Source organism: Choloepus didactylus, chromosome 15, assembly GCF_015220235.1.
Source record: "Choloepus didactylus isolate mChoDid1 chromosome 15, mChoDid1.pri, whole genome shotgun sequence".
Lineage (NCBI taxonomy): Eukaryota > Metazoa > Chordata > Mammalia > Pilosa > Megalonychidae > Choloepus > Choloepus didactylus.
In genome coordinates this window covers 24,805,016-24,828,876 of record NC_051321.1, presented here as the reverse complement: position 1 = coordinate 24,828,876, position 23,861 = coordinate 24,805,016, and the positions used below count along the sequence as shown (strand labels likewise).

Sequence of the window (23,861 nt, the reverse complement as noted above, 5' to 3'; positions counted from 1 at the left end):
ATGAGGGATTGTATCAGGGACATTTAAATTCATTCAGCGATGGGTGGGAGAGTTCCTATATCATATTCAATTTCCTTTTAAATATTCTACTCTTTGTTTATGGGAAGACTCCTGATTCTTAAATATAGACCATGATGATGCCATTTTCCCCCAATCCAAACAGACAGAAAGTAGGAGAGGGTTTGTTTTGTTTTTGCATAATGGGTACTAACTCATTTAACAATGTGGTCTCAAGTTAACAATGTGGTCTCAGTTACCAATGTTTAGAAGGGAAAAACAAAACAAAACAAAAGTGTATCTGTCATATATTTCTATCCTAATATCCAAATACTTTAACATGGCCTCTATCTTAAGGTGGCTTAGCACTGTGTCAATTGGAAGCATATTTCCCATCATCCTCTTCCATGTAGGTTCTGGGTTATACTTTTCACAAGAGAAATTTGTATGAGATTTGGAAGGTAAATTGAAGCAGCAATGATGTTTATACTGGCAATGGTGGTGTAGGATCAGATGCAGCTGTAGTTCACATATATTGTGGGGAATCTGTCAGCTCAATATAGAGAGGAAGACTGGCAAAAGGTTCAACACAATTTGGGATTGTGGCCATCTGTGTGAAACATGCACTATAGAAGTTATCTATTAATTGCTATACTGTTTGATTTAAACAATTTTTATTAAGCACCTACTCATTGAAAGACACTGCTAGGTGCTAGTGGGGAGAAGGAGAATAATATTAAGATGTCCTTTACACAGCTCCTGGCCTCAAAGAGTTTGCATCACATAATAGAAGGAAAATCTGTACCCTTGGGACAAAATGATAAGAAGTAAAAACTTCATGAGATATATGCACCATGAAGTGTAAGATTCACTCATTGGTTCCTTTCTGTAACTTATTTGTGTTGAGAATTCATCATATGTTCATTGTTTTAATGGCACAAAAGGCTGCCAATCTGAGGAAGGTAGGACTCTTGCTTTCAAGGTATGGAGACAATATGGGGTGATTGGGCAAAGTTTTATTCTAAACAAACCTTCCTTCTAAGTAAGCCTTCCCTCTAAGCCAACCCTCCTTCAAAGCCAACCTTCCTTCAAAGCCAACTTTCCTTCTAATTCAACCTTCCTTCTAAGCCAACCTTCCTCCTGAACAAACTTCCCTCTCAGTAAACCTTCCCTCTAAGCAAAGTTTCCTTTTAAGCAAACCTTCCTTCTAACCAAAGCTTCCTGAAGAGGCAATATCTGAATTAAGAAAGAATTTTGCTAGACAAAAGGAGAGAGGAGAGCACTCTAAGTAGAAGAAATGGCAGAACTAAAGGTCAACTGTAGGAGAGGGCAGCACATGTACAATCTGAATATAGAAGACTTGGGATGCAGTGGGAGAAAAGGAAATCGGGGTAAGGACATGGGGGGCCTGATGGTCTCAGCCTTTGCCTTTACGGAATTGATTTCATTCCAGGTCGATCTATGTGTTTGGTGATGATTTAATAATCTTAAGCATTCTATATGGTTTGATGGAAGTGATGACAGAGCAAAGCCTCCAACCTCACATACCCAGACAGGAGAGTAGAAACAGCTACCACTTCATGTGTCCTGAAGCCAGACTGTCTCCTCCAAGGACACAAGTTTATTCTTTGGGAAGATGGGGAGACAGTTTTTCAGGATTTCACAGTGACTCCACGTGACCAGACCACATTTGACAGGGGAACAGACAGAAAGGAGAACAATTTCTGCAATAAGTACAAGATATTGCTACTGGCAGGAGGGAGTCTTGAGCGAGGCTCAGAGGGACCCACCATTGAGGATGAGGACAAATGCCTGCTACACTCCTTCCAAAAGAACACACTATCTGTTTCCCCCAATTTTTCCAACCTGCAGTTGGGTACATGACCAATAATGGGAAGGATTGACCTTGAGAAAGTTTACAAATTCTCCAGACAATCACGATTTCTAAAAGCCAGGTTTTCAGTGTGAAAAAGGAAATCTAAAATCTTAACTTCCACATATGAAGTCCTAATATCAAAAACTAATTTCAGAAAAACTCAACTCAGGAAAACATAATGTTGCCATAAGGAGACAAGATTCAAAAAGATATTTTTCTGCTTTAAATTGACTTCATTGAGTATGCTATATGAATTTGTTGGGAGAAAAATCTGAATATAAACATAAAGTGAAAAGGAACATAAAAACAATTCAGTCTCTCCACTAAAAAGTATCCCTGTAAACATTTCAGTGTATATGATTTCTCCAATTTTCCCCATCTATATACATCTCTTATAAAAATAGTCTTGTGCTATATAGTATTATTTTATAAAGTGCCTTTTCAACAGATTAAAACTGACATATATCCACCGTAACAATTGTACTTCTACAACATCAGATTCATGCATTTATATAAGTAAATATATAATTCAATATGAAGTGTCAGATACTTACATTCATAGATTAACCGTTTGAAAGCTGTGGCAGGCTGAATGGCAAAGGTGGCTCACTCTCATTTATTTCAAACCTGATTGAGCCAGTACCTGTCAAGATATCCTTTCTCAGGCAAAAAGATCCTATTTTAATGACACAATCTCTGATGATCAGTGGCTTTTATAATTTTCAGGGAAAGACAACCTAAGACACACACACATGAACAAAGAGAACTAAAGCCCAAGTAGCTCAAAGACCACACTTCTGAGAAAGGGAAGGGAGTAAGAAACAAGCCCTTGCCTTGCACCTTTATCATCATTGATTGAGGTTGCTCCCTTCCAACATCCTCCCTCTGTCCCAAGCCATTAGAGCAGAAAGGGCAGCTAGGTCTAAAAGGCTGACCACCAAGGAAATGATCTGAGGGACTCTTTCTGGGACTAGACATTAACTTCATACCAGAATAGCTTGTGATTAAAAAAATGCTTGAAATTTATGGGACTAGTTCTCTTACAAAAGCAACCCTACTGGGCCACAGACTTTCAAGTCATTTGGGTCTTGCTTTACATAAGAGTATTTGCTGCATTCCTGCAATTTGGGGGAGATTTAGATTTTAAAAACTGAATTACATTTGAAATGTACTAAGCTAACTCAGTATTTGAAGGAACCCTGCAGTGAATTCCATAGAAACTCAAAGAACCCTTTGGTCCTGTGGATAATGGCTCTCAAAATCTTATTGAATTGATTGTGCAAGTTCAGATTTTCATTTGGAGGAGGGGAGTCTATGGTTTTCTCTCAGATCAATTTTTCTCATTAATATTCATGAGACTCTTTGTTTCAAATAGGGAGCTTCTTTCATTTTGTGTCCACCATGTTTCATTCCTGAAATGTGATTTTTTTAGTTAGCATCTCTATTGATATCATGCTAAATATTTCATATAGGAAAATTATTGTAGATTATGTATGGGTAAAAATGGAAGGAAATAGCACATTATTTATCTATCATGGCCTAAGAGCAGAAAACAAATACAGTTACAATCATGTCAATAGAAATACCTAGTTCCCAGCTGTAAGAAACTGATATTAACAAAAGTATCATATGTAAGCTAGTACATGCTTTGCTATAAATATATGGATTTACATGATATAAATTCCTTCCCCCTACAACAGATATATTCAGGAAGAGAAAGATAAGCTGCTACTTGTGAGTTGTTTACAAGTGTGCCCCAGGTCATGCATCCTTCCTCCCCTTATGTATGGTTTCCATCATCAGTTGGCAGAGGAGGTTGATACCTCTTAGCAAGAGCCTTTCTTCTGTATGTTGAAGGGTGCACAGTCATTAAGCTGGCTCTTTAAATATCTATGATGACTACGAGTCTTCTTTGACCCTCCAGCCTATGTGAAATCCTTTAATGTCATGTATCTCTCCTTTGTCATACTTATAACAGTTTCAAATATACTTCAGTACTGCAAATATTTTCCTATTGTTACTTCTTTTCTAGGCTATCATCTCTTTGACTATAGGGACCCCGTGCTTTGTTTACCTTCATGAATCCTGTTACACCAGGCCTGGGACTGTGAAGGCAGATGCTGACAATCAGCAGTTGCTTCAAGTTAAGAGAGAGTGTCAACACTGGAAGCTCAACACAGCGGGGTTAAAGCAGAGCACAAGGTCTCCGTCAGGTCCTCAGGCAGGACAACTGACCACACTTTTGAGCCTGGGGGTGGTGTCAGAGCTGGCCTCAGGCAGAAAACAATGTGCAGCTTTTGGGTCCATGGGCTAAACCCAAGTCTACTGCAGAATTTGGGAATGACTGTGATTTAAGGACCATTACATCTCAAATGCTTTATATTGTGCCTGACAGGACCTGATGGCAACTTCTTGATGCTAGGGACAGTGTATTTGACATTCATTATTGACTTCTCACTCTCTGTTACACAGATGGACCCTAAGTAGATGGGCTGGTAAGATTATGTGTACTTGAAAAGCTTTGATTGCAAAAGTGTTATCCAGGGTAATGTGACTCTCTATTCCTTCCCAGACTCAACTAGATATATCCAAATAGGTGACACAGAAGCCCTGGGAACTGCTCAGGGCTTCACTCCACAATCTGATTTCCTTGGGTTCTTGGGACAGAGAAGCCCTTGGTGATTAATTAAATAAATTGTTTACTCAGAAGGCTCTCTCTTTTTACACTAAAGGAAGTTTAAGAGGTGGGGAAGGTAGGTAGAGCAGAAGAATAATTTTATGTCTGTTTACATGGAAATTCATCCTGCATATATCATAGATACTTATTCTGAGCAAACTGCCCTGTTGTCATTAAAGGGAAATCATCACATTATGTTATAAAAAAGAGAAAAACATGCAGGGAAAATGTAAAGCAAAAAGAGTCTCCCTCTGGGCAATGCAAATAGTGATGCTGTAGAGGAGGTGACTTAGCCTTCAAACTGCAACTGCCTCCCCCAATGTTTCACTAAGTTGAAAAGTGATCCAGAGGGGATTAAAAAAGTTCAAAAAGTTGAGTAGATATTTCACCAAATATATATATATATATATGAATTTCTTATAAGCATATGAAAAGATGCTCAGCATCATTAGTCCTTAGGGAAATTAAATTCACAACATACTAAATTTCAACAAATATGAGAGGCTTGCTCATCAAAATCAGAGTGGAAATAACATGGACTTTCAGTAAAACTGCTATCATGTTTTCCTGTTCAAAGTGACCCTACTTTTCCATCTTTGCATCCTGATTCTCAGGAATTTAAAACTGGCCCATCACTGATAAGTCCATATTTTTCTTTCTAGAATAATCTTGATCTTCAGAGTTATGGATATGACATTGAACTCGAAGGCTATCTGAAGTTTTAAAGCCCAGTTTCTATTATAAAGATTACTCTCCCCTCTTTTCTGATTTCTCCTCAGGATCAGATGAAATTTCTCATGATCAAGGAATGTACTTGAGGGGCTACATCTTAAAAATACACTTACCTTCCAATCTTTCCAGGGGTGTGTATCATCCCTTAAAGGATCATTTTCAGAAAACTTTTTTTCTGTATCCAGACAACTTCCTGATGGCTCAGAATTACCTGAAAAACACTGGTGCAATTATTTTAGGACACAAAAAGCTTAAAGAAACCAAGTACGCATGCAGTTTAGCTCTAAAATTCTATCTATTCTTCAGTCTTTGTTTCCCATCTTATTCATCCGTGTTAAACTCTTTCCTGAACAATCCCGTTTTCAACTTATTGATAACTCCCAAGGATGTGGGTGATGTATAATATTGAACTCTTACAAAAATACATCAAATCCTCTCTACTTCCATTTCCACAGATGGATGCTTGCTACAATTTCTGTAACAATATATTACCAATTAACCCCTTCATGTGTGTGCATGCACACACAGACATTTGATGGTCCTTTAATTAAGAAGCAATGTGATACACAGGTGTGAAAGGAAAAACTGCTCTACTCTTTACTGCATGGATATACAAATTGAATGACTTACTGTATGTGGGTTCCAATGCACTATTTTAGTATAAGTGAGTTTAAGAAAAGATTGTTATAAGATAATCTTAGTAAGTTCCTGTTACCTCACAGTTTTATTTCTAAAACTGGATGGATTTCTGGTTCTGCCAAGATGCAGCTTCATTCCTTCCAGGTGCTCCCTCTTAACACATCAACATAACCAACAACAAGCACAGGAAGACTGAGAAAAGGTAAAAATAGGAAGGCATGCACTCTATTAACCTCAGAATTTGAGCAATGAGAAGAAGATGCATTGCTTAGTTTTCATTATTGCCTCCCTTATAACTTGGATGGGGCTCTACAGAAGTCTCCTACCCATAACTGCCAACAGGCACAGACAACAAAATCTCCAAGAAAAGCTTACGCTATTCCCTAGAGCCAATGGTCTGATAAAAGGGGGACCTAACAACAAAAACCCTTGCAATACCTGTCCTACTCTAGCCAAACTGCAATGAAAAAACTGCCCTGTGCTCTGTGGTTTTAGCAGGGTCACCAACGGGATGATCTTCCATCCCACCCACCCACCTCATGGAAGCAGGTGGGGTGGTGTTCCAAGTTCCTAGTGTCAGTACAAACTGGATATAAGCTGATCTCCCATCCACTGACTAGAAGAATCAGGTAGAGATGGTGCTCCAATTCCCCTGCAAGTGTAGTGTAGCTGCTCCAAGTGGGGAGATGATATTTCCATCACCCAACACAGATACTGGAAGTTCTAGCCACCTCAATAAAGCAAGGAAGGCTATAAATGGTATACAATTTAGAGAAAAAGAAAAAAAAAAATTGTCCCTATTGCAAATGACGTGTTTGTCTTTGTAAAAACATCCCAAGGAATCTGCGACAAAACCCAAAGCAGAACAAAACAACAAAGAAACTAAAACCTAGAACTAAACAGTAAATCCAGCAATGTAGCAAAATATAAGATCACACAAAAATCAATTGTATTTCTATATACTGACAACAAACGTGGAAACAGAAATTAAAAACACAACACTATTTACAAGTACTCCAAAAATGGAAAATGTAGGCATAAACTTAACAAACCATGCACAGAATTGCCCCTCAGAAGAAACAAATCAAAAAAGACATAAACAAATGAGAAGTGCAGCATATTCATAGTTTGGAGGACTCAACATACTATAAATGTCAATTCTCCCAAAAACTGATCTCTAGGTTTAATACAATTCCTATGAAAATCCTAGCAATTTTTTAAATCGATACAGACAAGCTTTTTTAAAGACTATATGGAAAGAAACAGGCTTTTGGATAGCTAAAACAATCTTGAAAAAGAATTAATAAAGAAGGAGGAATCACTCTACCAATAGCAATGTCTAGCAGGTAACTACTGTACTCAAGAGAGTTGCATTAATGGATTTAGAGACCATAGATCAGTGGGACAGAATAAAGAACCAAGAAATAGCCCCACACAAATGTGCCAAATGTTTTTTTTGGTAAAGTACAAAAGAAATTCAATAGAGGAAGGATAGTCCTTTCAACAAATGGTGCTGAAGAAAAACAGTCCTGAATCATCTTTAGGTCAAAAAAATGAACCTTGATTTAAGCTCACGTCTTGCACAAAGATAAATCAAGTTGGATCACAGACTTAAATGTAATACTATAACACTTTAGGAAAACAATATAGGAGAAAATCTACATGATATTCCTCCAAAAAGAACAGTTTGGAAAGGTGGGACTGGAAGTGGGTAGAGAAAAAGTAACCTTATAATGGAAAAACCTGATAAATACTATCTCAACCGGATGATCAAGATTCATATAAACTGGTAAGTCATGTTGAGTATGTATTCTTGATATGATGTGATGAAAATGGCAGCTTATCTCCATGGTCTTCCTCATATAAACATGTAATCCTAGTCTAACCATGAGGAAAACATCAACAAATCCCAGTTGAGAGACTTTCTATAAAATACCTAACAGTACTCCTCAAATTTGTCAAGTTCATGACAAAACAAGGAAATTCAGCGAATTTGTCACAACCAAGAAGAGCTTAAGAGACACAATTGCTAAATGTAATGTGATATCCTGGTTGGAATCCTGGAACAGATAAAGGACATTAGGCAAAACTAAAGAAATCTGAATTAAGCATGTACTTTAATTAATACTGATATATCAATATTGGTTCAATTAAACAAAAACAGAATTCCAAAATGAGATGTTAATAATAGGGGAAAACTGATTATAAAGAATATAAGAACTGTACTATATTCACAATTTTTCTATAAATCTAAAACTGTTCCAAAATAAAAGTTTATTAAGTGAAAAAAAATTGAAACTTTTACACTGCAAAAGGTCCCTTGAAGAGCATAAATGGTCATGCTACAAAATGGAAGAAAATACTTGTAAACCACATAATCAACAATGGACTAGTATCTAAAATGAAGAACTCTCAAAACAACATTAAAAAGCAAACAATCCAACTATAATATGGAAAGAAGACATGAATAGACATTTCACCAAAGCAGATGTGAATACGGATGGCAATTAAACAGATGAAAATATGTTCAACATTATTAGCTATCAGGGAAATGCAGGTTAAAACCACAATGTAATATTACTACATACATAACCAAAAAGCTAAAATAAAAATAAAAATAAAATAAGTGTGATGATACTGTGAAAAAATAAAATAAAATAAAATAAAATAAAATAAAAGTGAAAACACCAAATACTGGCCAGGATGTGGAGAAACTGGATCACTCATATATTCTGATGGATATATAAAATGGTCCAACAATACTGGAAAGCTGTTTGGCAGCTTCTTATAAAACTAAGCATGCAATTACCATAGAACCTAGTAATTTCACTCTTGGACACCTAGTACAGAAAAATGAAAATGTATATTCATGCAAAAATCTGTACACAAATGTTCATAGCATCTTTATTCAGATTTAATATACAAAAGCTAGAAACAATCTAGATCCCTTCTATGAGGAATGGGTAAACAAACCACCTCATGGAACACTAGCCAGCAACAAAAAGGGACATGCTATTGACACAGGAAACAATTTGGATGAATCTCGAGGAAATTATATTGAGTGAGCAAAAAGCTGGTCTCAAAAGTTTACATTCTCTTTAATTTCAGGCATACAACATTATGGAAATGATAAAATTTTAGAAATAGAGAACAGTGGTCAAGGATGGAGGTGGCCGAGCATGGAACGGGAGGGGAGTTGGGGGTGGCTATAAAAGGGCAAGGTGAGGAATTCTTTTGGTGATGCAGCTGCTCTGCATCTAAACTGAATGAATGTCAATATTCTGGTTTTAACATTGTATCATACTTTTGCAAGATATTGCCTTTCCAGAGAACTGGGTGTACAACAAGATCTCTTTACATTATTTTTGCAACTGCTATAAATCCATATCTCAAAATAAGTTTAATTGAAAGGTGCTTATAGATTCACCCTAAAAAATCTCTTAATTCTTACAATTTCATGGATGAACTCAATGCAAATCACACTTCATATTTCATTGTGCTGGTTGCAGTATTCCAGTATGAGTTAAAAGTATGGGTGCACAAACTTTTCCTTCTGCTAAGTTTCAGAATCAACCTCTTCCTCATTCAATTTTAATCAGTCCCTACTATATTCTTGCCATAAGGCCAGGCACAAATCCTCCTTCTGATGAGTGTTTCACTGTTCCATTTCCCCGGCTCCATTTTAATTGTTCCCTAATTGTTCTACTAATGCCTTTCTTCTCTTTCATGTTAGACTATATTTATTAACAGAAATCTATTCAACCTTTCTACAGAGGCTGTACATTTGGGGCCATAAAAAGGATATCAGTATAACTAAAGACTTGGGTAAAGCGAGAAGTACTATAATAACATGATGTAGTGGCTGTCTGACTTTTAACACTTTTCTATTTACAGGACCCAAAACCTCTGAGTAAGCAGAATAATTGTCTTATTGTTTTCTGCAGAAAAGTCATTATCTTTAGGATGGCATTAAACCTAGTGATAATATTTAGAGTGTTTTTACACATAAAAAATAAATATACTGTAGTAAATAATAACTGTCTCTTGCCTCTGCTATTGACAGTTCTGGATATATACCTCATGCTTCACTGGCCCATGCTGATGTTATCTTCCAGCACATATTTGGTGAAAGAGCTAGAAACAATGACAGCTAGATGTTGATTTGCAGTTAATGAAGAAAGTGTCAAGGCTGGACTGACCTTTATTTATCCAGAGCCCATTTTGATTCAGAAAAAATCAGTTGGGTTGAAGTTAAAACAAAACAAAACAAAACAAAACATGTGGCTTTTTTATTTCCATTTTCCTATTCTGGGGGAAGGAATAAAGAGGTGAATAGAGCCTCCTGTGCACCACAAAGGGCCTTTCTGCCTTACTTAGATGTAGGGGCATGAGAAACTGAAATTTACAACACTTGGGCACTGCCCTCTCCTTGGAAACAGGTCACCCTGATTGGGTCTGTATTATTGGTTGGCTTCACATGTTCATCACAAAATTCTGCCCAGCCGGCTCATTCTGAGAAATATCTGCATTGCTTTGAGAGCACATTTGCATGACATGGGGACAGGCAGCCCAGGGCCTTAATCAGATAAATATCATTCTATCTTGAAAATAAATTTTTCTCAGATTTTCTTTTCCTTGCTCACCCTTGCCCCTTGTCCCTGCCCCATGAATTAATTTTATTCATACTCACAGGAGCGAGCTGAGATCGCAAGGGCAGGTTGGAAACCTGGCCATCTCAAATGTTCCCTTTGAGTGCTTTGCTCACCAACCTGTCACAGGTATTATTCCTTCCCAGGGGTACACGTTTTACTTGGTTTCCAAGAGCACTTCATGTTTTTAGGCATAATAAAAGACACTGTATACATCCGTGAGATCAAGAGGCTTTAAAGTAAAAATTGTCAAAAATAAAAGCTCTTCTCTATCACATCTTAGCTACATAACTTCTCAGAGCCTCATTTTTCCCATCTGTAAATCCCTAAATGTTCCAGCTGTATGAGATAGAGGTAACATCATATAATGAATGTAAAGTCACAGTGACAGGAATGCAGTATATGCTCAATAAAATATTTTTTAAAGAGAATATCAGGACTAGAAAAGGCTTTACCAACCACCTGGACCAGAGTCCAGGGAAAAATGGATACTGCAGAATCAAAAGAATGACCTGGGATTGCTTGCCAAAAAATACATTCACATTTTCAGTTTCAACCAAGTCCTAATGAATCAGACACCCATGTTTATTACATTATTCTCACAGGCACTCAGGCTTGGAATGGGATGCAGGTGGGCTCAGGAAAAGCTCAGGATTTTTTTCTTTCAGCTTCTTATCAGTTTTTCCTTCCTCTCTATGTATAATGCTAAAATCCATCTTTGAATATCCCCACAAAGCATTACTTTAACCATCACTTAATTTTTCTAACTACAAGGCACTCTCTACCTCTCAGAACAGCCTTGTCTATCATGGGCAGCTTTGATAAGGCTTCTTGATATCCAACCAAAGCTGTGCCCAGTACATTTCACCCACCAATGCTAATTCTATGCTTGAGGTCATAAAGAACAAACTTAACCGCTCTGAAACCCAACCTTTTATTTACCAATATCATCCAAATACTCTTGCCAAATACATTCCTATATGAGAGTCTTCAGTTGCCTGTTTCCTTCCTATTCTCTGTCAAATAACTCTTCTTTGAAATTTTCCCTTTTCTTGTTCTAATCACTCCTTTCCTTGACAAGTGAAGACCATATTAATTGGAGTTGGGGATGTCGGAGGAGGGAGGATCAATTTGGACTTGTCTGAGCTGCTATAAAAGGATCCTCACTTCTTTTTTCCATATATTTTCCATATCCTCACCAAAATGTAAGATGTGTAAGACAAAAAAACAAAAAACAAAAAACAAAAAACACTGCTTCTAACATGAAAATCCAAGATTTTAAAATTGAGGCAGTGTCTTGGTTTGCCAGAGCTGCTGAGAAATACAGTGGGCTGGCTTAAACAAGAATTTATTGGTTCACAATTTAGAGGCTACAAGTCTCAAATCAAGGCATCAGCAGGGCCATGCTTTCTCTTGCAGTCAGTAGCATTCTGGTGATGGCTTGCTGCAATCCTTGGGGTTTGGTAACTTGTGTCTCTGCCTCTGTGAAATGGAAGGTCCTTGGCTTCTCCTCCCGTGGCTTTCTCTGATTCTGGCTTCTACATCATCTGGCTCCTACCGACTGACTTCTAGCTTCTATTACTGACCATGTCCAAATTTCCTCTTACTAAGTCCTGCGGTAACATAGAGTAAGTTCTTACCTGATTCAATTTGGCCAAACCTAAAGAGGATCTTCAAAGATCCTTTACAGAAATGATCCACTCACCTAAACATATTCAAAGAGACTATTTATAAATGAGTTCACACCCATAGGAACATAGATAAGGCTTGAATATGACTTCTGTGGAGTACATGATCCAATCCCCAACAGGCAGGAATGGAATGAGAGTATATTGAGAGAATATTTATCTCAAATTTTACTGGACCCATTTTATGGATTAGTCACCTGAGGCAAGAGGAGGTTAATTGACCTCCACAAATTCATTGAAGAGTGTTAGTCTCCTGCCTTCTGTTCAAGAGCTCTTGACAACCATAAGATTTCCCATTTACTTGGTACTATAATCTCAAGCCAGAAGCCTAGACTTTTTTTACCTGAATAACTTTATTTGAGACAATATTTAAAATTCAGATTTTACATTAAAACTATGAATTTGCAGCTTCTTTTTTAAATGTGGAATTCTTCAAGTTCTAGGACCACATATTCACTTTTCAGCAATGGACTAGATCTCAGTTGTGCTTGTGCCCTTTAGAAGGGGTCACTGTCTGTGGACCTGGCTGGTCTCTCTAGGTAGTTAAGTTTACTATGCTGTCTTTTGCATAGTGTAGCATAATTCTATAAGCACTTTCATATATGCCTTTTTATTAATTTTAACCCATGACAATCCTATTAATATCTGGAGCTGACCTAATCTGTTTTGTAGTTGCAAAATGATGAACTAAATCCCCAAATGTATCAGGCAAGGGTGGTATGGTGCAGTTGTTTCGAGTGCATGTTCTTAATAAATAGTAGCTATGAACACTTCCTGGAGACTGAGCAGTAGAACCCAGGTTTCCTGGTATCCTCCCATGGTGATACTTGCCAAACACACTATGGCTCATACGCCCCCCGTGGCCCCTATTTTTGCAGTTTCTTAAAATGAAAACCCCGTTGGACTGCTGCTGAGTACTCTCCCATGGCCAAGTGCTAGATGAACCACTGAAACATCTCAGCATCCTGCCCCACTCCAACTCACTCCCAATAAAGTTGACGGTTTTCCTAACCCAAACACTTTTTATTTCTGATAACCTACCACTGTGGACTAAATGTTAGCATTAAAACAGATTGTTTTTTCTTTAAGCTATGGGATCTTTGAAAGCAAATTCTGTTGATTCACAACCTGTGTTGATTTTTGTATGCCTATTCTCTGTAATTCATCTAACTCAGAACATATTGCTACATATCTTTTTGGATGCATATCAGGCCTTAGAATGTAAGAAGGTCTTCATGGCTAAGACCTCTGAATTACATATCTTCATTTAATAAGTTATCTGAAGAGATTAGAGGAAATTGATTTGAAAAATGAAAACTGAACAGAGTATAAGCTCCATAAGTAATTGAACAACAACCATTTATTAATGACCTGGCTCTGAAAGATCAATGGGCTGTGGGAGGCTTGAGTTTTAATCCAGGAATTGCTTGAAATCTCTGAGTCTCAGCTTCATATTACCCATAAAATGCATGTAAGGCGGCCTGACCCTAGTTATAGGAGAAATCAAGCAAGTAAAATAATTAAAACCAAACAACACTGTACCTTCTTGAATGACATCCTGTTTGAGTCCAGAAATCTTGGGGCCTGTTAAAGAGTTTATTCACTTTAGCTAATCTGCACAGTACCTGGGGGTGGAGGTGGGAAGAGGATTTCTGCCAAAAGCCTCTAATCTTGGCAAACACTCATTAAATGTAAAGGCTTCCTAAGACCGTGGAGAACTCTGACAGGAAGCCAATTAGCTTAGGTCCTCCCCTGACTCAGTCTGCTCAGTACTTACTGTAAGTCTACTTCCCTATTCCTTTTTTATTTCTATAACCTATAATTAGTTACTGTACCATATAATTTCCATGACCACAGAAAGAATTTAACTGTAGCATCAGAGGCACCTGGGAAAGCGATCAATTCTAAGGATACTGGATGTTGGGTGATTAAAGCACCTCAGGACAGAACATCCCAATTCTCTGGGACATGTCTCCAATTTGAGGACCAAAGCAAGACTTCCTGCTTGCACGCTAGTCCAAGTACTCTTCTTCATGGCTATGTGATCCAGCTGAGAATAGCGTGGGCTCCAGAAAGAAGTGCTACTGTCACATCAGGCTTCTAGGTTGTAACCAGGTGTTACTCTTGGTTCTGAAAGGATTACAACCCTCTCCCACCACCAGAAAACCAAAGAAGGCAGTGCAGACTCTCATTCTGGATTATGACAGATAAAACTAAACTGTGGTAAAACAGTAAAGTTTAGTTGAAGCTGACATTTCAGTCTCATCTCTCTCACACTCCTCATCTCTCTCACACTCGTGCACACATGCATACATGGAAACACACACATGCAAACACTCAGTGATGCTCTCTCCTCATCCCCACTTGCTCTCAGTCCTTTCATAGATTTGAAAATGTCTATGACCATGACTACTCTCCCAAGGGTATATTCATTATTATTCATTCATTCACTTTTTACTGAATTCTCACTAGTTGCTTCACAATCAGCTGGGTGCTTTGAAATATATATAAATAATATATACAATAAATACAAAATCATAATATTAATAACATTATTAAATAATATAGATAATAAAACCACAAAAGGATGGTACCATCAAGAAATAATGTAAGTTAATAGAGAAAGTTAAAGGCAATGTTTTTGGTTCACTTTTATATAACAGAGGAGTAGGGTAAACATCTATTGCAAAATGAGTATTATTATTTCATTTAAAAAAAAATAAGGAAACAGATTTGGAGAGCGTAAATAAATGTTTAAAGTTCACAGACTTATCAAAGGTAGAGCACCTATTTGAACCAAGGGCTGCCTGTCTCCAAAATCCATGTTCATTTTACAATAACATTTGATCAAAATAACTGCAGTACAAGGGGAAAAAGGATATAACTTACTTAAGACTGGAGATATCAGAGTGGAAATTATTCAGATGTTGTCTTTGAAACTGTATTCCTCTTTCTAATAGGGAAGCTAGAATTAAATTGAGAATTAATAGATCTCTGCTGAGCAAAGAGTACTGTGGTCACAGCAGGAGGGAGGGTGGTTCAAGGAAGCTTTTTTTTTTTTTTATTAAATTCAGTTTTATTGAAATACATTCACACACCATATAATCATTCATGGTATACAATCCACTGTCCACAGTATGATAACATAGTTATGCGTTCATCACCACAATCTATCTCTGAACATTTTCCTTACATCAGAAAGAACCAGAACAAGAATAAAAAATAAAAGTGAAAAAAGAACACCCAAATCATCCCCCCATCCCACCCCATTTGTCCTTTAGTTTTTATCCCCATTTTTCTACTCATCCATACACTAGATAAAGGGGGTGTGATCCACAAGGTCTTCACAATCACACTGTCACCCCTTGTAATCTACATTCTTATATAATTGTCTTCAGGAGTCCAGACTGCTGGGTTGGAGTTTGGTAGTTTCAGGTATTTACTTGTAGCTATTCCAATACATTAAAACCTAAGAGGTGTTGTCTATATAGTGCATAAGAATGTCCACCAGAGTGACCTCTCGACTCCATTTGGAATCTCTCAGCCACTGAAACTATTTCGTCTCATTTTGCATCCCCTTTTTGGTCAAGAAGATACTCTCAGTCCCACGATGCCAGGTCCACATTCATCCCCGGGAGTCGTACTCTGCATTGCCAGGGAGATTTACACCCCTGGGAGTCGGGTCCCACGTAGTGGGGAGGGCAGCGAGTTCACCTGTCGAGATGGCTCAGTTAGAGAGAGGGGGCCACATCTGAGCAACAAAGAGGTACTCAGGGGGAGACTCTTAGGCACCATTACATGCAAGTTTAGACTCTCTCAAGGAAGCTTTTTGAAAGAATGTAATTTGATCTTGGCTTTAAATGATAGGAAGGTTTGGGAATGCACGCATCAGAAACATCAGAAATGATTTCCTGGTAGGTGAGCGAAATCAATGGGATGTTTGAGGAATAGTGAAAAGAGAGTATTTGAGGAATCATGAGTAGTTAAATTGAAGAAAACACAAATGTGGTGGGAAACAAAAGCCTTAGAGTGTAGAGATGGAATTCTGATGGTGTAGAAGTAGCTCACTGAAATCGTGCATTCTTGGGGCCGCAAGGAAGGCTGACCCTGAGGATTTCCTACCAGAGTTCCCAAACACATACAAAGATTCTCTCACTTAGGGAGGTTTCTCCATGTGCACAAAACCACATGTGTGGAACACATGAGTCATCATGGCAGGTCAGGCACAGGTAGGAAGAACATACTTTTGTCTCTAGAAAGGGTTCCTCAAAGAGTTTAAAGGCGTATGAAGCTACAGAATGGAAGAGGGAGGGATATTTTATATACCCATAAGAGGAGCATTTAAACAAAATCATATAGGTAAGAATACATGTCTCTCTGCACTAAGAATTTGGAATCATCTGGCTTCCAATTGACTCTATTTGCTTCTCCTTACTTCATAATTTTATCTCATTATTTTCAAAGATACCAGCACTTCCTCCTCAAAAATTATAGCTCTTGTTAGCTGTACTACTTATTTGTACTTAATACCACATCTCGCTTTTGCAAATAAGGGATGTGGATTTGAAAATAAATGTAAACAAACTATATGCGGTCCTTTAGTCTGAATCATACACCTGTCTTGCTCACAATCCATGGCTTTGACCATTCTTAATTTCCTTCTATCTCCAAAATCTCAAATGTCTTTCTTGCCACATCTATGCACATTCTGTTTCCTCTTTATGGCACACTTTATCTGCATTATTTTTCCAGCTAAGTGACTCAGACCTTCTCTCTTGGAAGGCTTCTATGATTCCTGAATGCAGCCTGGTTTAGAGGCCCCGCGTTTGTGTTCCTAGAGCACGTATGTGTATATGTATGCATGCTATACCCTTCTGTTTCTCTGTCCTCCTGTGATTTTAATTATCTCCACATGGTACCCCTCATGGTAAAGCTTGGGATATGTGCCTAACCCTAGAACCAGAAAACTGGAATCCAACCCCTCTCAATCATTTGGACACAGAGGACTGTGTGTGTGTGTGTGTGTGTGTGTGTGTGTGTGTGTGTAGAGGGATACTTCTTAAGAAGACATTTATTTTCTGTTACCAGGGCAAAAAGGTGAGTTAAAGAATTGGAGGATACAAGAACAATCGATGGTCAGTGACCTTGGAATAATCAGACAACAACTCTTTTCTACCCTAAGGTGGACATCAATATTCATGTGCAGAACAGTGGTGATATAGATATATAAAGATATAGGTGCATATATATGTGTGTGTGTGTGTATAAAGATATAATGTGTATACATAAAGATATATATGTATATATGTGTGTGTATGTGTGTGTGTGTGTGTACATATATATATCTGCAAAGGGATCTTTCTTGAGGTGGTTGGTTTAGAGCACAAATTAAGTCCTATATTTCTTTTTTGAGGGGGTGGCCTTACAAGGCAGGGAACTAGTCTTTATTGAACAAAGATGGTCAGACATTGAGCTAGATACATTGTATACTTTATCTTATTTAATGACTACTACAATGCTGGATGACCACGTCTCAATTTCTCAGATGAGGAAATAGTCTCAGAAATACTATGCAACCTCTCTATATCACCTAGCTGGTTAATTGTGGTCCCAGGATCTGACCTGGGTCTGTACAAGTCCAAAGCCCTTTCTCCATCCACTATAGCATGGTGCTTGCTGTCCTTGTCTTCTATTTGATTTACAGTAACAGCTATACCTATATATGTTTGGTGCTTTCCATTTGGTACCTCATCCTTATCTTCTTTTCTGCTTCTCATGATGTCTCTAGAAATATAGGGCAAAACAATGACTACATTTTTATCAATAGAGGCTTCATGCCAGGATGCTCACTGTCTCTCAGATGAGGCAACAGAGTAATTACAGGAATTAGGGAGCCTGTTCCTGCTTTTCCAAAGAGGATGCATGTGAGAAACAGTACAAACAGCCAGTCATAACCCTGTTAATAATAATAGTGTCTGAATTTGAAAGATTATGTATGTGGTCTGTTGCCTCATTTTTAGAATTACTGATCATTTGTACCTGAGTTTCCTATGAAATTGACTGCGACTGAACATAGTATGATTTGACCTCACTGATCATGATCAGAAATGGGGCTTTCAAGTTCTAATGAAAATAAATCAACTTGAACTAGGCTCTTCTAGAGACAATTTACATAAGTGAGTAAGACATGGTTGATGGAAGAAGGTCTTCCTCCTCCCCTCTGCTGATGCTTTAATTTCCATTGCTGCTCTGTGGTCTTTAAATAAACCATACAAATCTGGCAGAAAACAAATGAGATATGTAATGAATTATAAACACATCTGAGATTTATAAAACATTAATGTGTACTGAAGTACATTTGATGTTACCTGAGAAAAAAAGAAAAAATAAATATAGCACTGTACTACATTCAGATCTCCCCTATACTGACCCTTTGGTGCAATTTTTCTGAATTGTTTCATCACTGGAATGAACACGGACCTCCAATATCTTTTCTCACCTGTTTCTCTGTTTCTCACAAAGGTAATCTAAATGTAGTTATAAAAGATGAATGGGACTACAATCATTCCTTGGCATGTATACATTTGATTTTAACTATCTGCTATTGACCCTACTGGGTCAACAGATTTCAATATATTGGAAATATTCACAGCTACTCAACAGGATCATTCTGGAGATTAAATGATACAGTGTATGCAAAGTGGCTAGCCAAAATTTGAGTCAGATTAGTACTGAGGCTAGTATGAAGAAGCAGTTTCGGAGCTGGTGACTGTCCCTCCATGACTAACCTGCATCTGTATCCCCATGGATGTTATTATCTAATAGCAAAGGACATAGTACATGTATGTCATGTAACCAGGAACAATCACTTCACTTCTCCATGCCTGGTCCCTCCCCTATATGAGCTGGTAATAAAAGCATCTAGCTCATAAAGCTGTTCTGAAGAGGAAAAAAGAGTGCACGTATTAAGAACTTAGAAGAATGTCACTCTTCTCCCCAGGGGCCATGGCAGCCTTCAGTGTTCAGCTCCAGCACTCTCTCTGAGCCCAGGCCACACACCAGAAGCTTTCTCAACACATCACTGGATTAGAACATATGAGACACAACCTACTGGACACCACCCTCACGGAAGCTCAGTCTGATGCCATTATTCTTTATCACAGCTTAGGAAGGGAGTTGAATTGGAGAAGAGAGAGGGAATGAAGGTGGCCAGGAAGAGAACACAAAATGACTGGTACTCCTTTTAGTGCCTTCTAATGATTTTCCCTATCATGAAAATCGATACATTCATATTCATAAAAGTGCCTCTCCCAAAATGACTGAAGAATTTATTTATGCAACTAGGGAAAAGAATTATGCATAAAATTCCCACTCATAATTTCTTCTAATGTGTGGTTAGAAGTGCCCTGCCCTAAGCTGTTGGTCTTGAGATTCCACGGCCACACTTTTCTCTGCTGTAACAGTCCTTAACTTGGAGTCATCTCCTTCATGTCCACTCCCCTTGGATTCTTGGTCCAAATCATCCTAGTCTGCAGCCTTTCTTGCCATCCACACATTCTAATAGTGTCGGTAGCTCCCGTCAACTTGCTCCACATTTCTGAGGATACTTGAGCCAGAAACTAAAGTCATTCTTCCTTTCTCCTTCCCCATCCCCCACTGGAGTCATTTCCACAGGAGTTCTTGGACAAGAAACCTGGAGGAACATTGTGGGGTTAATCCTGGCCTAGTTGCAATAAAGATCTTTTACTAAGAAAGTTTACTAAGGAAACTTAATGTTTTTATGAGTCCTGAACCCCTTATTTCATTCCTACCTACTCAGAGCATGAATCTGTTGGGAATGATAAAAGATCATCCTCATTATGAACTCAAATTTACCTACCTTCCACCCATTACATAACCTTTACAAGAGCAAGATATGACCATCAGAACCCACAGCTACAAAATTTTCTTTACAAAATGGCAAAATTTACTTTCATTTAAGATATGAAACCAAGCAAATCACTGACTTCTTTCTGTTTATGTGTGGGGTGAGGCATAGAAAGCATGTCATTTAGTGGATACATAACAGATATCAGGCTATTCCCTTAAGAAAGTAATTTTCAAGTCGTCTAGGAACCACTCATTTGCCCAGTTCATGCTTAGAATATTTTCTTTCTCCCTTTATGAAATAGAAAATGAGAGGGAAGGTGAGAGAGAAAGAGAGGGGCAGACAGACAGACACACTTTCTGACTGATGAAGGACCAGAAGAGATGAGGGATGTTGATAACTGGAGGCAGCATCTGTCTGGAAAACAGCAGTTTGTGAAATGACCCTTAAAATCAATCATACTGTTGCCAGTGTTAGTTAAATTAAGGATGCTTGGTTATTGAAAAAGCATTTCTTCACAATATCTACCAAAATTTAATATTTTAAAATAAGGCAAAGTGAAACAATACTGGCTTGGCATGTTAAATAATAAAATATTAGCCTTCTCCTGCTTTATCAATTGCCCAGAGAGCTCAGGTAGGCCTTTGCAGGGTCTCATTTATGGAAATAGAAACAAAATATTTTACTGAGAGGGCAATAAAAGTCTAAGAAGGTTCTCTGCTATAAATATGAGAAAATTAGGGGCATTTCTTCTCAATAATTTCCTCAGCCTCTCTGCCGCAGTGTTCCTACCCTTCAATCACTGTTTTGTGTGTGCCCCTTCCATTCTTCTGTTCTATATTACACTTATTTTGGTTATTAGTGACAAAACAACAGTCTAACAAAAATTACCTTAAGCTTTAAAAGAAAAAAATAAAGGAAATTTAAAGGAGGCCCCTAGAGACAGAAATTGAAAAGCATCATTCAACTCTCTGTCTCTCTCAGACCCTTGCTCCTCTCTGGTATCAAGAGCAAGATAATTGTCTGGAGCTTTAGTTCTGAATGGCCCTTGGAATCTATTATTCCACTTAACAAAAGTCTGCCTTCATCTCCAGAGACCACCACATTTTCCTACAACACTGCTTTAGCTTCAATCCCATCCTCCTCACATCAGTAATTGATATATAACTCTAATTGGAAAAGTTGCCATGTGGTCTGCGGCTCTTTCTCAGGCTGTTGACTCGGCCTAATAAACCTGCCTGTACCCTGCCAGGCATCCCTGAACCATCAGATCTCTATCCCCTCCTCACCTCTTACATCAGTCTATATCACTAAACTTTGTGCTTATTAATTGATTGTCATGTCACTTACTGACACCTCATGTAAGTTCTCCTTTGTTCCCCAACCAGTGTATATGTAAACCCATTCCCTGCTGCCACCCCCACCCAGCCTTCCCAGGCAGTGCGTACTGTACACAGCAAATGGGCATTTAAAGATAGTACACTTTTTTTTTTTTTTTAGTTAAATATAGTGCCTAGTTGATTGGAGGAATAATGAAGGCCATATCTACAAGGGCTTATCTAGAGTAGCTGTGAAATGTAAATACACACACATAAATTTCTCAGTATAGAGCTTTTATCTGTTCAGTATTTTTTTTCCCCTATCATCCTAAGGCTTATTATATCAGAGGTGACACACAGCAGGGGCTCAATAGGTGCATATGACTACTGTCCAATTCTCAAATTGAGTTTCTGTTTCTTTTATTATTTTCCTTGTGATCATATGTTAGGTAAAATGACTGCCAACATAAATATACCCTTTCAGAATTGAATTTCCTTTCTTAAACTGAGTGGAAATGAAAAGGGTTTATTTGTTTACTTTAGAATAAAATGTCACAGAGAAACATCTGGAGGCATATCATAGACTATATGCAAATTCCTGCTAGTAGACATCCCTCTGAAATCTGTACTTCAGCAAAAAGTAGTAGATTCCTGCCAAGATTTTTGCCTGGCTCTGATAATGGGTAAATGATCACACAAACCAAGACTGAAGACCTTTCTACAAGATACTTGGTCTTTACTTTTTAAAAATTCCTATGTCGTGAATGAAAAAGAAAAGTGACATATCTATTCTAGGTTAAACAGATTGAAGAGGCATGATAACTAGATGCAATATCTAGCACTCGCTTTCCCATATCACATGTTTGAAAGTCTCTGTTGCTAGAGAATGTTGAAAAAACCACGAGCAGTTGCAGGGCTGAGAGGAGAATCAGATACCTTATATTTTAACAAAGAGATCTGGGATAGGATCTGGGATGGGAAAGCTATGATGACCCCAGGTACTTGGTTCTCTATTCTCCAGACACACTGGCCACTTTTTTGAACACACCAGGCATGGCTCCTGCTGCAGATCTCTTGTATTTCCTCCTCCCTCTGAGTTGAGTGTTCCTGCAACAGGTGGGCATGGCTGTCTCCCTCACTTAACTCTGCATAAAGAGCCTTCTCTGAACACTTTATTACATCTGAAACCCACCCCAATCCCGTCACCTTCTCCTGCTTGATTTTTCTCAAAAGCATTTGTTCACGAACATACTACATATTTTATTTATTCATCTTGCTTAATTTTTGTCTCCTTGCCCCCAGAAACACTGTGATTACAGGGATTCTACCTATTTTCCTTACCAGTTTTGAGTGCCCACTATATGTCAGCCTTGCATTCTGTGCCACATTTCCTGTTCACATGGACATTTCCGTTTCATGGCCTGCAAGGGTCTTTACAAATCCCAGAAGAGGCTTCCAAAAGAGAAGATGTGAAAAAAGAAACAAACAAAAAAAACAATTTCCTAGGATCGTGGTGGCCACAGAAATTGGCATATTTCTCCCAAGGAGGCCATATCCAGGCTCCTCAGAGAAGATTGTACTTTTCTCCTCCCTGGCTGAAGATGCTGACTTTAGATGTAAAAGTCAGCAAAAACTGAAATATAGCCCACATCATTAAAAGTTTTTTGAACATAGAATAATTCTTTTTTCTAAAGCTATCTGCATGGGGGAGATGTGGTGTTCTTGATAGGATATTTATGGAGATAGTGCTGAAAGTTAGGGGAAAAAAAGATTAGAAGTTAAAATCTTACTACACTACCTGTTGAAATGAGGAATTCCAGTCAATTCCCTAAGGCTTGGCTGACCTTCCACCCATGCATGTTTCCTGTTCCAGATGCTGGATGTGCCTTATATTTGAAAATTATTCTACTGACCCATCATCAATAAATCATGCATTCTGAGAACTCTTCCCACAGGGGAGATTCTTTGGTACTGAACCAAATGTACTTGTTCCTTCTATCACCCTCATGACAAAGTTGCCCCACCTGAAAAATTACTGATGAGGATTTAATCTGCAGCCCAAGCCCAGGAAACAGTGTAACATTAACTAGGTCATATGGGAATTTAACCCATCATTGTAGACAGCAAAGAGCCAGGCATTGATCGCTATTAGTATATCTGAGACACAATTTTGCCATCCCTGCATGATAAGGCAGTGAAGTGCCTGGCCCAGGTAAGGTATCTGAGAGGATCCCCCTGTGCAGTTGCCGAGTTGCAAGGTGGACATTGTGTGTTTGTGTTGGCTAGGACCCAAGTGAGAAGAGCTGCAGAATTTCCTGAGTAGTTCAATTTCTAAGACTCAATATTCCACCACTGAGATAAAAGTTAATAGCCTGGTGTGATCCTGTTCTGCATGACTGTTCTCTGGAGCACTGGTT

At 38.2% G+C, this 23,861-nt stretch overlaps 1 pseudogene; it reads left to right on the top strand.

Annotated features, from left to right (window-relative positions):
• Positions 1 to 7,654: 7,654 nt before the first annotated feature.
• The window catches only part of LOC119509849, a 29,548-nt pseudogene continuing 13,341 nt past the window's right edge, over positions 7,655 to 23,861 (top strand).